General features: G+C 29.7%; 8 non-coding genes across 8 annotated transcripts; all 8 read left to right on the forward strand.

The window, feature by feature from the left end:
* The first annotated feature begins 2,223 nt into the window (after positions 1-2,223).
* Trnam-cau lies at positions 2,224-2,295 on the forward strand. The gene has a single exon. It is a non-coding gene; the product is annotated as a tRNA-Met (tRNA).
* A 1,149-nt stretch (positions 2,296-3,444) lies between these two features.
* Positions 3,445-3,516, forward strand: Trnam-cau. Its single transcript has one exon. It is a non-coding gene; the product is annotated as a tRNA-Met (tRNA).
* Positions 3,517-3,732: 216 nt separating this feature from the next.
* Trnam-cau lies at positions 3,733-3,804 on the forward strand. Its single transcript has one exon. It is a non-coding gene; the product is annotated as a tRNA-Met (tRNA).
* A 1,159-nt stretch (positions 3,805-4,963) lies between these two features.
* On the forward strand, positions 4,964-5,035 carry Trnam-cau. The gene has a single exon. It is a non-coding gene; the product is annotated as a tRNA-Met (tRNA).
* Positions 5,036-5,247: 212 nt separating this feature from the next.
* On the forward strand, positions 5,248-5,319 carry Trnam-cau. The gene has a single exon. It is a non-coding gene; the product is annotated as a tRNA-Met (tRNA).
* A 5,787-nt stretch (positions 5,320-11,106) lies between these two features.
* Positions 11,107-11,178, forward strand: Trnam-cau. The gene has a single exon. It is a non-coding gene; the product is annotated as a tRNA-Met (tRNA).
* Positions 11,179-11,389: 211 nt separating this feature from the next.
* Positions 11,390-11,461, forward strand: Trnam-cau. The gene has a single exon. It is a non-coding gene; the product is annotated as a tRNA-Met (tRNA).
* Positions 11,462-12,606: 1,145 nt separating this feature from the next.
* Trnam-cau lies at positions 12,607-12,678 on the forward strand. Its single transcript has one exon. It is a non-coding gene; the product is annotated as a tRNA-Met (tRNA).
* Positions 12,679-13,408: the final 730 nt, after the last annotated feature.

The following is a 13,408-nucleotide window of genomic DNA, read 5'->3' on the forward strand; positions in this document are numbered from 1 at the left end:
TATGGCATTGGTGTTTGGATGGCCACGTGCGTTTCTGGATTTGTGAAATGGAGTACGGATGAAGACAATATTTTTACTAAACTGACCTATATTATAATGAATGCATTTTTCCAGAGACGAGACTATGGCCGCACAATGTTAACCGTCATTTTACTCGAGTAACCTCCCCTACAACTTACTCAGTACATTTTATAGTTAAAATTAACATCCTTACAAAGAGACTCTGGTCACTGGGTCTTAAAACCCTGATGGAAGGGTAAACTAAATGGTAGGTTCTGACTACATCCATTGTCTAGTGACCTGAAGGAAGATACATGTGGAGCTCCGTAACAGATTAGACACTTATTATTTTTGAACATTGATGCTAAGATGATATAAATGATAAAAAAATGACGAATATTTTTCTGATAAGTCTGCATCAAATATTTAGGAAATCTTTATAACTAATGCTTATATTTAATCAACTGTATTAAAGAAACGTAAAACAATAGTGAAAATTTGATAAATGTATCTAAGGTAAAATAAAATAAGTTCCTTTATCCTATAAACGTAAATCATCTTTAAGATATACCTCGATTTAAAAGATATCGGGGAGACATTGTTGTTAAGGTATGTTGATGTATTTTGTGTGTTTCTGACTATTAACGTCATATTTATATTAAAACCATCATATCAACTGGTGATTAATATTAAGTTTAAGGAGTGTTGAGAATTTTATCGCACGTCTGTCTAAACACGTGTGATAGTTTAATATACATATCCAATTGTATATCTCCTATAATGGGTTGTATAGTCATATGACTATATAATGTACTTAATGTACTTTATGTTCTTGGTTTCGTTATACATTTGTAAAGTATGTTGATGTAATATATTGAAGGTGAGGATTCATTAGAATCTCCGGTATGGGCAGGTTGTAGAACATGGACACAGTTGGGATTGTAAATGGGTATGGAGAAAAAGGTTGTTTAGTTGAATGGGTTTGGTAAAAATTTAAGGAGAGTATGGGAATAGAAAGGATTAGTTTAGCGGATTTTGTATGGGTAGGGTGCATCGCAGAGAGTAAGGCTTTCTGTGGGATTAGGGTCAATGGGTTTGGTTAGAGATAGGATGTATTGGTTTAGACAGAGTGTAGGGCTTTTTGTGGGGGGTTAGGGTGTGTGGATGTGGCTAGGGATATGGTGTATTGGTTTAGACAGAGTGTAGGGCTTTGTGTGGGGGGTTAGGGTGTGTGGGTGTGGTTAGAGATATGGTGTATTGGTTTAGACAGAGTGTAGGGCTTTGTGTGGGGGGTTAGGGTGTGTGGATGTGGCTAGGGATATGGTGTATGGGTTTAAACAGAGAGAAAAGCTTGTATCGGGATTAGGGTATACGGGTTTGGGTAGATATGATGTATTGATTTAGAATGAGTGTAGGGCTTTTTGTTGGGGTTAGGGTGTATGGGTGTGGATAGGGATATGATTTATTTGTTAGACAGAGTGTAGAGCTTTTTGTTGGGGTTAGGGTGTGTGTGTTTTGGTAAGTATATGGTATATGGGTAAATACAGAGTGTAAGGTTATGTGTGGGGGCTAGGGTTATGGGTTTGGGTAGGGATATGATGTAAGGTTTAGACAGTATGTAGGGCTTTGTGTGGGGATTAGGGTGTATGGGTCTGGGTAGGGTTTGATGTATGTGTTAAGGCAGAGTATAGGCTTTTGTCTGGAAGCGTGTTTGGCCAATAACCCAGAGGTCCAACGACCGAAACCTCGCTCTGTTAAGATTAACTTTATTCTCCATTTCAATTCAACGAAAAATAACACGCTCATGAACGGTCATAATAAATGAATAAAACAAAATAATCTGTTCTTCCTCAGAATAAGATTTTTGATGAAAATATTTTCAGTAAATGTTAAATTACTTCCTTTCAACATTTGTTCATTAAGATATCAAATCTAAGAAAATAATCATAACTAACAAATACGATTTCCATACTTGATATGTAATACATGTACCATGGTAATGTTATTGTAGTGTTGTGTTACTTATGTCCTGGAATTATGCAGCTATCGTAATATTTAATGAAGCTGTACATTAAGACATTGTCACTAATATGATTTTCCATTATATTTTCATTATGTTTGATTTGTATTTAATAACAGTACATTGTAACTACTCTCCTTTGGCTGACGCAATCGATCCATGTCCAATTTTAGATGAATAGACGTATTTGAACAAGTCAAGTTAGCAGAGTGGCGCAGTGGAAGCGTGCTGGGCCCATAACCCAGAGGTCCGAGGATCGAAACCTCGCTCTGCTATGATAATTTTTTTTTTCTTTTTTTTTTTTTCTTTTTATACTTTAGGGTATCACATATTCATCTTAATTTCATGATTACGATAATTGTTTTGAATATTTCATATGGTCTTCATCAACATGCATCTTAAGAAAACTTGTGTCCTTAATCTACACTATCATTCCAATTTGACTTATTTCCTATTGGTGGAATATCAATCATTCATTTTAATGGAAGAAATCTGAGAGAACAGAATTCCGTCTGGTGTCTGTCAATTACTTGTATTTAAAAATATTTCAGACAAATACTTAGAGATCTAATATTTCCATTCATAATATATAATGAAAACTGATAATGTTATATGTCCTGGACTAATTTACCGACGGATAAATTAGCTATCGTTTTATTTGAATGTGTTTCATGTTCACTTATGAAGAACTTACATATATAAATTATCCAATAAATTGAAATGTCGAAACGTAGTCATACGGTTTTCAGTCATAATATATAATGAAAAATGTTTTTATATAAAGTATGTACCTAAACATATCTATCGCATCGGTTAATGACAATGACAAAGAAATCGGGAATTGATTTTCATTTAAAGTGTTAGTACATGTATCAATAAATATTATTTCTAAACTCTTTCATGAGAAAGTAAATAAATAAATAGAGTTCACTGTCAGGTGAATGAGACGAAACGGTGAAGTATGAGGATTTATATATTAGCGGTGAAAATCGTACTCATACTTGTTTTAAGTGTATATAAACACAACAGATAGTACAAGAAACCAGCATTCTAACTCAATATCGATACAACGAGGGCTAAATATGAATAAAAATAGATATTGAAAATGTACAAAACGAACCTGCATCTCCAGAAACATTGTCTTGATCATTTACGTCACCATTTTGCTTTCATCTTATTTCAAAAGTTTATTGGTATCATTAATTTATTTGAATTTGTCCGATATGATATAACAAAATTGCACTTGTGTACTATTCGTCACGAAAATTTTGACGGGACAAACGTTTGAGTGATCATAAACACCATATACATATAGCCATCAAATAACACAGACAATTTCCAATCAGGTAAATACCCTATTTTGGCTGACGCAATCCATCCATGTCCAACTTCAGATGAATAGTTGTACAATAATGAATATAATTAGCAGAGTGGCGCAGTGGAAGCGTGCTGGGCCCATAACCCAGAGGTCCGAGGATCGAAACCTCGCTCTGCTATAATAATACTTTCTTTTTCGTTTAATATTAAGCTAAAATGTCATCTGTATTTCATAACTACGATGAAAAAAAAAATCAAACATAAAAGTCAATATTTTGAATATTTCATATGCCAACAAATATGTTATTAACATTTGTTTCCTACATCACTCAAAATCTGATGAAATCAGTAGCTCTTAAAAGTGAGATCACCCGTCTACAACCATATATGTAATCAGCAGAGTGGCGCAGTGGAAGCGTGCTGGGCCCATAACCCAGAGGTCCGAGGATCGAAACCTCGCTCTGCTAAGATTGATAATATTTTTCTCGCTTTCAATTCAACTAAGGATGCCACACTCGTGAAAAGCATACTAAATAAATATGTGACATGTGATTGCTTCGTTATCATCATCTATACATTAAAATGTCAAAAATCATTCTTGCTTGCCCCGTAATAAGAAATACAGATTTTTTTTATTAAAATATGTAAATCCGATTAACGAAATGCATTCCCAAAATTGATTGGCCATAGCTATCACTTTCTAAAGAATAAATATGATAAAATATATAAATGTATATTGTGCAAATAACATATTTTCCGAATTTTGTAAATTAAAGTTGTGAATAGGTGATATTTTATGAATGTTATGTATCAAGTCTCAAAACAAAATCAACTTCATAATTTTTTTTAAAGAACAAAGCAAATCAATCTATTGAGTGACGTTAAAAGAACCTGTTTCATAGGAGACATGCCCAGAAACAGGGATTTGACTGAAGCAAGCTATGTTTGTCCAAATGAATACTTTCTATAATTTCTAGTGGAATGTAACTGGAAAGCGAAGTAAAGTTCACTGTCCGGTGAATTAGTCGAGACGGTGACGTTTTTGTATTTATATTTGCTGGTGAACATCTGATTCATCATATATTGTGGAAAATGTTAATGAAATATCGTTAGAAACGAGAGGTATTGTATAGTACATGTATAACGATGTAGTTATAGAGAACACACACGGAGATCAGATATAGTGTCATGTGATTGATTGTTTTAAGTGTATAAAAACACAACAGATAATACAGGAAACCATCATTCTAACTCAATATGGATACAACGAGGGCTAAATATGAATTAAAAAATAAATATTGAAAAGGTACAAAACGAACCTGCATCTCCAGAAACATTGTCTTGATCATTTACGTCACCATTTTGCTTTCATCTTATTTCAAAACTTTATTGGTATCATTAATTTATTTGAATTTATCCGATATGATCTAACAAAATTGCACTTGTCTACTATTCGTCAAGAAAATTAATTAGGGACAAACGTTTGAATGATCATAAACACCATGTACATATAGTCATAAAAAACACAGAAAATTTCCAATAAGGTAAATACCCTATTTATTTTTGCTAACGCAATCCATCCATGTCCAACTTCAGATGGATAGTTGTACAACAATTAATTTAATTAGCAGAGTGGCGCAGTGGAAGCTTGCTGGGCCCATAACCCAGAAGTCCGAGGATCGAAACCTCGCTCTGCTATAATACTTTCTTTTTCGTTTAATATTAAGCTAAAATGTCATCTGTATTTCATAACTACGATGAAAAAAAATCAAATATAAAAGTCAATATTTTGAATATTTCATATGCCAACAAATATGTTATTAACACTTGTTTCCTACATTACTCAAAATCTGATGAAATCAGTAGCTCTTAAAAGAGACATCATCCCGTCTACAACTATATATGTAATCAGCAGAGTGGCGCAGTGGAAGCGTGCTGGGCCCATAACCCAGAGGTCCGAGGATCGAAACCTCGCTCTGCTAAGATTGATAATATTTTTCTCGCTTTCAATTCAACTGAGGATGCCACACTCGTGAAAACCATACTAAATAAATATGTGACATGCGATTGCTTCGTTATCATCATCTATACATTAAAATGTCAAAAATCATTCTTGCTTGCTCGGTATCATAAGAAATACAGATTTTTTTTTTAAATGTGTAAATCCGATTAACAATATGCATTCCCAAAATTGATTGGCCATAGCTATCACTTTCTTAAGTATAAATATGGTAAAGTATATTGTGCAAATAACATATTTTCCGAATTTTCTAAATTAAAGTTGTGGATAGATGATATTTTATGAATGTTATGTATCAAGTCTCAAAACAAAATCAACTTCATAATTGTTTCTTACACAACAAAGCAAATCAATCTATTGAGTGACGTTAAAAGAACCTGTTTCAAAGGAGACATACCCAGAAACAGGGATTTGACTGAAGCAAGCTATGTTTGTCCAAATGAATACTTTCTATAATTCCTAGTGAAATGTAACTGGAAAGCGAAGTAAAATTCACTGTCCGGTGAATAAGTCGAAACGTGCTTTATTTATTGTGGTAAATTGTTTCAATTATGTGAAATTAATAAATTCTTAATATGTTTTAATACATAAAGATTATAGAAATAGACGGGATCAGAAAGTATGAATGATTTATTATATACACAATATAAAGATAATCATTAATTCATATTGTAACGAGGTAAATGACAAATGATAAAAGTACAAAACATGATATCAAAGAAAATTGTCATGATAATTACGGCCAACCATTCGTTCTAACTCATTTATGGTAATTATTTAATTATTAAGTGATAACAATTCAACTGTTAATATTAATAAAGAATTATTTAGGGACAATGTTGAATGATTTAACAATTAATACATCAAAATAGAACACTTTCAAAGGAATACCCATTTACAACGCAATATATCAATGTCAACTAGTGAATTCAACAATTGATTAATTAGCCAATCGCTTTGTAAGTTTGAATGTTATTGGCATAAATAGGAAACATCGATGAAAATACTATTTATTGTAATATTTTACGAATCAATTCTTATTAAATATCAAAAAATCAACATAATCAATATTAAAACATTTTTGCAACAAATCATTAAACTTTCAAAATACTAAAATATTGAAATCAGTAGTTCTAAATGAATCATGCCTAAACCCATATATTGAAAGCAATGCCAGTTGAATTTGGTAATTACCAAGAGTAGTTATCGAAACGTCGCTAGATGAAAATTTTTCCCTTAATCAATAGTGCATATCGTCAAAATTTAAATAGTATGACAGGATGTATCATCATATACATTAAAATGTAACAATCATTTATAATCTCATTAAATACAATTTTTAATGGAATCGATTAACAGATTCATAAAATGATGCCATTAAAAATTTATATATTTGTAAAGTATGTGCAAAATATTCCAATATTTAATTAATATGATGTGATTTTCTGAATTTATTATAAGAAAAATCAACTATTCATAATATTTTCAAATTGCTAAACTAACATATGACGTAAAAACTTTCAAAGGAATACATTATAAATGAAATGATAGAAAGTTCCAATGAATATTTCTATAATTTATGATGTAATTGAAAGCTGACAATAAATCACTGTCCGTAATAATTTTTAAAGTATTTTATGTATTATTAATATTTAAATTGATCTATATAAAATGTAAGAACTATGTTGAAACGTTAAATAATATAAAGGTTAAAACAACAGTCACATCAATGTGATTGATATTTGTATTAAATCAATGATAATACGAAACATCATTGACAATTATAATGGGTAATGATACAAATAGTATTGAAAGTAAAACAACTTTCAGAACATTTGTCATGATATTTACTCTTAATATTGATAATCTTATTCAGATTATGGCATCAATTAATTTATGATTACAATATGAAACAAAATTGACTTGTAACATCCAAATTTCAGAAAATGTTATATTTCAAACACATTATAAGTATGTCATAATTCACCATATCATAGGTAATAAACCTATTGCTATCATCAATTCATTAATATATATGTCAAAATTAATATTAGATGAAAAAGAACGTTAGGCATATCCAATATGATCGAAACTCGTTGAATACTATTCTTTCGTTAATAATTATGAAATAGGCTTTTTAATAATACTAACAAGTAGAATCAAACGTCTAAATTTATTTTTTCAATATAATAAATCTTGTTTATCATACTACAAAAAATTATAAATCGTAATTAATAATATGCCCATCTAAATATATTAATATTATTGCAGTGAAGCTGTGGCCACACAAGTCGGATCAAACCTTGCTTATGTAATATAATCAGTTTATTAATAGGAAGCCATCGAAAACCAATAGAAATCACATGTCTTGATATTATTTTTCTAATATGAACATCATCTGCAAACATATAAATTAAATTATTTGATAGATGTTAATCATTAAATAAGATTCACAAATTATTGCATATATAATTTTTTAATAAATTGTAATCATGTGCAAAAACTTTTTAACGAATTTCTAAATAAAATTTGAAGATATATTTATGAATATGTAAATAATTAAAATAAATATATTCATATTTTATTAACAAAGAATCAAATTACGTAAAGAAACCGTTCAAACTATTCCAAGAAACAGTTTGACTGAAAAGTGTTTCGGAAATGTAATAAATTGAAGAAGCTTGTATCAATAACTTCTATGAAATAAATAGTAATGTAATATTGTTATAAGTGAAACATTTATTGTCGTGAACATATTCAATAATGGTGAAATTAATAAATTTAATAGTTATAAATATGTAAACATTGTTCATATAAGTACGCAAATGTGTTATAGTTTAAGATAAACAAAATTAAGAATACATTTTAAACATAATGAAAAGCAAATATTAAAAAATATATGGAAAGTTGAATAGTTTCATTAAATTTGAATAATAGCATAATTAACTATTTAATTCATTGCATCATCACAACTTGGTAAATTTAATACAAATATGATTTAAATTAAAAATTGACTGGACAAAGTTCATGATATAACATGTTTAACTTTATCAATTAAAATGTCATTAATTATTACTCAAATAAATTCCTGAATTCAGATGATTGTATAACAAAATTGTATACGTGTGCTAAAATCAGATCAAATTCTGGAATAAACGTTTTAATTATAATAACACAATATGCGATTAATCAAATAACAAACAGTCAATCAAATTTTATTCTAGGCAACATCACTTTCCAATTTCAATGAATATTGTCGAAAATTGATGCACAATGTGGAGCGTGCGGAACCTAACCAGGGTCCGAGGATCAATCTCTTTGATAAATACTTTTTTTTTAAATTAATAAATTATTGATTTCTAACTAAATGAAAAAATCACCCTAATAATATTTAAATTTATTCAAAATTTTTACAATTTTAATTACAAGATTGTTGAATACGTATTAAAAGAATCATCTCTAAACATTTCTCAACAAGCAGATCTTGGAAGTAGGTCCTAAAACAAAAGTCCGAGATCAAACTGTCTGAAGATATATATTTTTCATGAATTTAATTCAACTTGGATGCAATGTTAAAGATAAAAAGTTTTTAGTTGTTCAAATATCTTTATAAATTGCGAAACATTGATTATAATATTGTGAAAGATGTTATATATGTGAAAACGAGTAATTGTCAAAATTGTTGTTATGAATTAGAAAGTAAGTTATTGAAATTGACATATTTCAAATAGAAATAGATTATAGAAATATTAATTTATAAACATGTTAAAATAATAAAAATTTGAAAAACAATAGAAACTATGCAATAATAATGTATTTAAAGAAAATACAAAGTATTTGATTAATTGACATTGTTCAAATAATTCATCAATTGAATTATGAAAATTGAAAGAAAAAATTTCGGACAATTCGAAGATATTTTAATATTTATATAATTATGATTTATGAATAACCTATTGGATAGAAACAATATGTCAATTCAAGAAAGTAGAGAAATTTAAGAGATTAATGATCTCTGTGAATCAGAGTATTAGACAACTCTCAAACCATATTATTATTGTCAAATTGAAAAAATGTATTAAAATGAAAAGAAAAGAACCTGAATCAAATTTGAAGTTATACAACATTGCTTATAATCTTTTTAATTAATCCTAAATATATGAATTCATAGTCTCAAATGAAAATCACGTACAATTGATATTGAAGACAGTTATGACTGACTGCCTATCAAGTCGATGATCTACTTTTCTTAAAGGTAAACTTTTCGCTTCAATTAATAAGTAGGGTCACTGAAAATTATACCATAGTGCAAAGGTTGATCTCTAATTCGAAAATTATCTTATTTCTTAAATATAACAATTATTGAAAGCTTAATCAATAAATGACATATTGTTATAACATCTTTCTTAAAATTAAATAAGTTTTAATTAATTAATAAATAAATTTTTTTAATGTGATTCATTAAACAAAAATCATCAATAATTGTTTCATAACTAAAGATAAAATTGTTTTTAAATAATTTTACAAATATTAAAATTGATTGACTGATATTTAGAAGTAAATTTTTATATTTAAAATCAATAAATGTTTTTAAAAAATTAATTATATGATTAAAGATTATTCAAATGATACAAAATTAAAGATTGGAATAAGTTAAACTTTATTAAATAATTCTATAATCGAATCATTGTAAGTAAGTTATATAAATTACCGAATAAGTAAAAGTACTTTTATTAAATTGGTAAAGAAGTCATTTAGATGGAATGGGTTAAAGAATTATAATCATGAAAAGGTTAAGAAGAAATTGTGTTATAGAAACCATGTATGTATTGTGATTGATTTTAAGTGTTAAAATAACATTATATTTCAAATTATAAGAAAGTGATGTAAAATATAAGAAAGTTGAAATTAAAACAAATTGGTCCAAAAATATAATGAATTTCCATCAATTTTATATGATGAATTATGGTTAATTATGAATGTATATTATAGTTATACAAAATGCGGGAATCGACAATTTAGACAATTTATATAAAACATAATTATTTCTTAAATAATAACATTCATCTAATACCTATTTTGATAATCATCCTAATACATTTTAATATTATTATAAAAATCGTAAAATGCCATGAACAATTGGCATAACCAAGTCTAATAATCCTTCATAATAATTATTATGTATTAGTAATGATTGATTCAGCAAAATCAGAGTCAAACTTTTAATTTATATAAAATTTTTATTAAACTAGGTTCCAACTCAAAACTATAAATCAGTAGCCTAATAGTACTCTCGTTTCAACTAATATTAATGCTATCACAGGGAAAAAAAAACAAAAATTTTAATTTTTTAAATTTTTTCCCAAAAATTTTAATTGGTTTTTTTTTAAAAAAACGAGGGCTAAATATGAATACAAAATAGATATTGAAAAGGTACAAAACGAACCTGCATCTCCAGAAACATTGTCATGATAATTTACGCCACCATATTGCTTTCATCTTATTTCAAATGTTTATTGGCATCATTAATTTACTTGAATTCATCAGATCTGATATAACAAAATTGCACTTGTGTACTATTCGTCAAGAAAATTTTGACGGGACAAACGTTTGAATGATCATCAACACCATATACATATAGTCATCAAATAACACAGACGATTTCACATCAGGTAATACCCTATTTTGGCTGACGCAATCCATCCATGTCCAACTTCAGATGAATAGTTGTACAGTAATGAATTTAATTAGCAGAGTGGCGCAGTGGAAGCGTGCTGGGCCCATAACCCAGAGGTCCGAGGATCGAAACCTCGCTCTGCTATAATACTTTCTTTTTCGTTTAATATTAAGCTAAAATGTCATCTGTATTTCATAACTACGATGAAAAAAATCAACCATCAAAGTCAATATTTTGAATATTTCATATGCCAACAAATATGTTATTAACACTTGTTTCCTACATTACTCAGAATCTGATGAAATCAGTAGCTCTTAAAAGTGACATCATCCCGTCTACAACCATATATGTAATCAGCAGAGTGGCGCAGTGGAAGCGTGCTGGGCCCATAACCCAGAGGTCCGAGGATCGAAACCTCGCTCTGCTAAGATTGATAATATTTATCTCGCTTTCAATTCAACTAAGGATGCCACACTCGTGAAAACCATACTAAATAAATATGTGACATGTGATTGCTTCGTTATCATCATCTATACATTAAAATGTCAAAAATCATTCTTGCTTGCTCGGTATCATAAGAAATACAGATTTTTTTTTTAAATGTGTAAATCCGATTAACAATATGCATTCCCAAAATTGATTGGCCATAGCTATCACTTTCTTAAGTATAAATATGGTAAAGTATATTGTGCAAATAACATATTTTCCGAATTTTCTAAATTAAAGTTGTGGATAGATGATATTTTATGAATGTTATGTATCAAGTCTCAAAACAAAATCAACTTCATAATTGTTTCTTACACAACAAAGCAAATCAATATATTGAGTGACGTTAAAAGAACCTGTTTCAAAGGAGACATACCCAGAAACAGGGATTTGACTGAAGCAAGCTATGTTTGTTCAAATGAATACTTTCTATAATTCCTAGTGAAATGTAACTGGAAAGCGAAGTAAAATTCACTGTCCGGTGAATAAGTCGAAACGGTGACGTTTTTGTATTTATATTTGCTGGTGAACATCTGATTCATCATATATGGTGGAAAATGTTAATGAAATATCGTTAGAAACGAGTGGTATTGTATAGTACATGTATAACGATGTAGTTATAGAGAATACGCACGGAGATCAGATATAGTGTCATGTGATTGATTGTTTTAAGTGTATATAAACACAACAGATAATACAGGAAACCATCATTCTAACTCAATATGGATACAACGAGGGCTAAATATGAATACAAAATAGATATTGAAAAGGTACAAAACGAACCTGCATCTCCAGAAACATTGTCATGATAATTTACGCCACCATATTGCTTTCATCTTATTTCAAATGTTTATTGGCATCATTAATTTACTTGAATTCATCAGATCTGATATAACAAAATTGCACTTGTGTACTATTCGTCAAGAAAATTTTGACGGGACAAACGTTTGAATGATCATAAACACCATATACATATAGTCATCAAATAACACAGACGATTTCACATCAGGTAATACCCTATTTTGGCTGACGCAATCCATCCATGTCCAACTTCAGATGAATAGTTGTACAGTAATGAATTTAATTAGCAGAGTGGCGCAGTGGAAGCGTGCTGGGCCCATAACCCAGAGGTCCGAGGATCGAAACCTCGCTCTGCTATAATACTTTCTTTTTCGTTTAATATTAAGCTAAAATGTCATCTGTATTTCATAACTACGATGAAAAAAAATCAACCATAAAAGTCAATATTTTGAATATTTCATATGCCAACAAATATGTTATTAACACTTGTTTCCTACATTACTCAAAATCTGATGAAATCAGTAGCTCTTAAAAGTGAAATCATCCCTGAGACTTCCGGTTTGGATTTTCATACGAATGGACGCTTGTCTATATACGTAGATAAAATCTGTCAACATCGGTGGTAAGCTTGGGTCTGTGACCCTGTCATTGTGAATTTACATTGTTGTGATATTGCTGTTTGCATTCAAATAATTATTATGTGACATTTCACTGTATTTAGTGATATTTTGGAGATTCCTGTGTCCGGGATTTACCGGCGGGGATGGCGGCCCCCGGAGGTTCTGTTTCGAAGAGACAATATGCCAAAGAAAATACTGTTGTTTTGGATGTTTTAGACAATAAAAATGTCAAAGCGGCTCGTGTAATTACGGAAATTGTCGAACTTTGTGGCGAGGGTTCAGTTTTTGCGTGTGTTCCAAAATCTGGAAATCTGTTTGAAGTCACCCTTGAGGGGAGAGCAGGTATTAACATTTTGTTGGATGGTGTACTCATTGATGGGAAAAGGTTCGAATGTCGCGATATTACGCAACGGTTTACCCTTGTGAGTTTTCTTCACCTTCCGGCGTATGTTAGTGACACTGACATT

The sequence above is a fragment of the Pecten maximus genome, chromosome 5 (genome assembly GCF_902652985.1).
Source record: "Pecten maximus chromosome 5, xPecMax1.1, whole genome shotgun sequence".
Taxonomy (NCBI): Eukaryota; Metazoa; Mollusca; class Bivalvia; order Pectinida; family Pectinidae; genus Pecten; species Pecten maximus.